This window comes from Micromesistius poutassou (assembly GCF_964030765.1).
Source record: "Micromesistius poutassou genome assembly, chromosome: 9".
Classification (NCBI taxonomy): Eukaryota; Metazoa; Chordata; class Actinopteri; order Gadiformes; family Gadidae; genus Micromesistius; species Micromesistius poutassou.
The window spans coordinates 7,489,002-7,492,847 of NC_140279.1; positions in this window are offsets into that span (position 1 = coordinate 7,489,002).

Consider the following 3,846-nt stretch of genomic DNA (forward strand, 5'->3'; position numbering starts at 1 on the left):
CGCCAAGCTGAGCCGGAGGATGGTGACGACGCTGAGGGGGACAACCTGGCATGGTGCGCCGCAGGCCTTGAGTCGTTGCGGTCAGTGACGTGGGACCGTGTCAGGGAGGCCACCAGCAGCGATGGCGATATGTGCACGCTGGAGGAGATGGCGACAGACGGCATCCCCGACTCGAAGTCCGAGATGCCAGAGACAATCCGTGACTTTCACCAGTACCGCGAGTACATCACAGCGACAGACGGGGTGGTCCTGTACAAGGACAGAGTAGTCATACCGCCCTCACTCCACGGCGAAGTGCTGAGCGCCCCACACGCTGCCCACCAGGGAGTGTCGATGATGACCGCTCGCGTTGAATCATCAGTGTTCTGGCCGGGCATGTCGGCCGACATCAGCGCCACTCGGAGGAACTGCAAGCACTGCCACCGGATGGCACCTTCACAGCCATCCCGGTCGTTTACCCCTTTCAGGCAGTGTGTTCAGACTTCTTCATGCACAGAGGTGTGCACTACCTTGTGACAGTGGACCGATACTCTAACTGGCCGATCATTTCGAGGTCGACAGGTGGTGCAGCCGGCCTCATAAATCACTTACGTCGCGCCTTCGTGACGTATGGGACGCCGGAGGAGCTCACATCGGATGGGGGACCGGAGTTCACCTCCACCGAAACCAGGTCTTTCCTGCATAGATGGGGTGTACACCACCGCCTCTCGTCGGTGGCCTTCCCCCACAGCAACTGCCGCGCTGAAATTGGCGTGAAGACAATGAAATGTCTTATCACTGACAACACCGGTCCTGAGGACGGCCTTGACACTGACGCTGTGCAGAGGGCGATACTGCAGTATCGTAACACACCTGACCCTGACACTAAGATCTCCCCGGCGATGTGTGTATTCGGCCGCCCGATACGCGATTTCATCCCGATTGTCCCCGGGAAGTACAGGCCACATGAGACCTGGCATGAGACTTTGATGGCGAGGGAGGAGGCCCTCCGCAAACGCCACATCCACACGGCTGACACCTGGGCGGAGCACACTAAACGCCTCCCACCGCTCGTGGTAGGGGACATGGTCCGCGTTCAGAACCAGACAGGGCCCTACCCCAACAAATGGGACAGGACAGGCAGTGTCGTGGAGGTCCGCAAGCATGACCAATATGTGGTCAAGATCGATGGCTCGGGCAGGATCACACTTCGGAACAGAAGGTTCCTGCGCAAGTTCAGCCCTGTTCACGACGTCCTGCCGCTGCCCCGGTCTATCTACGACGACCTGGCGACCCGCATCCTTGTACCGGCGCCTATCGTGTCACCGCGCCTGCCTGACCTCAACTGCGACCCTGGGTTGCCCGTGGCACAGACTGTATCCCCACCGCTGCCGGTACTGATGCCGGTGAGCCCACCTCGGCATGGAGCGCCGCCCACTTTGGTCACACCAGCAGCCCCAGGACGGGGCACGCCGCGGCGCGCTATGCTTTGGGCGTCGCCACCTGCCCCTATGGACCCGGGGGCCGCTCCCCCGCCGGGGCCGGACATGTCGCACCCTGCGCCGGGGACGGGTCTGCGCCGATCCACCAGGACAGCCAGTGTGCCTGCTTGGCACAATGACTATTCTCTGGGGTAGTCATAGGGTGGGTTATGTGGACGTTTGTGTTTGGACGTTGGACATCAGTTTCTGGGTGTGGGGTTTATGGACATTTGTTGGTCCATTTGTTTTATTTTTCTCAGCCTTTACCTGTTGGCACATTAAAGACTCGGGGGGAGATAGAGAATATTGTTATATAGCGCCCCTTACTGCTTACTATATGTTACTGCATGATAAACTGCATGATGTCCCATATGGCATCCCGTACAGCATGCGCATTAACGGAACAGGAAGCAGTCGTTCAGAATGTAAACACACATACACGCAGTTCGGCCCGTTAAGTACTTGTTTGATTATTGTTAACATCCCGTCACTTTATTAAAGCGGATGAACAAATGGAATCTTGTTCTTATTTACTAACCACACCAGTAGGTGTGGTTAGTAAATGCAACATGCAGGTTAAACACCATTACAATATATAGTGTATATTAAGGATAACACAACTAGATGTGCAGGACTGAATAATTTTTTAACCATTCTAAAACGATATTTTGAGCTAAAATTGTGATATTATTATGAAAATAACTTCCGTCTCTATGAAACCGCCGACCGGAAATGACGTAGCGCGAGGGAGTCCAGTCAAGTCCAAGCGCGGTTAACATGGATGTTGAGGAAGAAACGCACGCCAACGAGCATACATTGGTGTTATGCAATAAATCTGCTTTAACAAACATACTTACGACCTTGTTCTTGATTAAACATCCATGAAGATTGTCTTAATTTAAGCCAGCAACGTTTTGTCTTTACGTACAACCTGAGATTTTAACGCAGAGACAAGGAAGCTCAAGCTGGTTAGCACTAGCTGCTAGCTATATTGACTACATGCATAGATAATGTCAATACCAAAGTTACAATAACAGTCTAACAATCATATCTCACTGTCTGAAAATCCAGTATACAATTTTGCCAGATTAGAAAGAAGGGTTTCTCCAAACGGCTGATTAGTGTTTTATTGGCTAGGTGCCTTTGTGGACATTGTGAGGCTATGGCATTGGCAGTGGACAGCATGTGTTGTCAAAGGTGGATGCTTACTGAGCCCTAGTGCAGGATTTAGTCCCAGCCACGGACATTACTTGCCTGACGCTCCATCCCGGGTTTGATGCTTGCTGCCTCAACCCATTTTCGCTGCAGGTTGCATACCTCAACTTCAGGCAGGAGCATGGCGCTATCCACGCCAGCAGAGCAGAGTATGTTTACACAAGACTAATTTACAATACAATTATACTACCTTATTATTATTATCCACCTTACACCAATACTTGTCAGTTCTCTACACAATTAACAAACTGTCAAAAGATTAGCATTTGATGCTCAAGTTAAGTGGATATTTAATTAAATGTACACATACACTTAATTATTGAATAGAATGGAAACTGTTACATCAAATACTTTTATCCCCTCATTCTAGGCAATTCCGATATACAGCCTAGACAGGTGGTCCGATGGGCACATGGGTTTCTGGGCAGGGAGATCAGGAAGGCGATAACCGCTTGTATTGTGGCTGCAATCAGGAGACAGTTTCCAGAAGAAGGGGGAACATACAGAGGTTTCAAATGGCCGGCATATGGGGGATGATCAATAAATAAACATACATCTTTAACAAAATGAACACACTAAATGCCTTGGTGTAAACAATGTATTTATTGTTTGAAACGTGAATGACGTTGAAGATAGTGGCCGACTGCCTCATCCTTGGCGATCTTGTGGTGTGTGGATAGGGGGGCAGGTGCAGCTGAGGACAGGATGTTGCTGTCTTCTTGGAGGGACTGTGGTGACCTCATGTATGCCTCTCTTAGTGAGACCATCAGGGCCGATGCATATTCTAGATGAGGGAAAGAAATATTGAGATCACATTTAATGGAATAGTTAATTCATTGACTGAGTCAGGTAAAATTTGACTAGACTTAAAAAAATATCTTTAGAAACTGAAGTTCTCACCATATGATGGTTTCTCTTTTATGGGTCGGACAACCCAGCCACCCTTGCGAAACCTGGGATAACGGACTGCGTAGCGTGCCTCACCACTGTTTGTCCGGGATACGTCTCTGTCTCCATTCTCATTGAAATGGAGGACTGCTAAGAGAAGTCTATAGGAAAAAGGTACACTTCAGTATTAGGCACCACAACTAAAACAAAAAGAAAAGTGGTCTGACGCTGGCAATACAGTACATTCCAGCAAGAGGTTAAGGTTACCTTACGTTTCATGAGG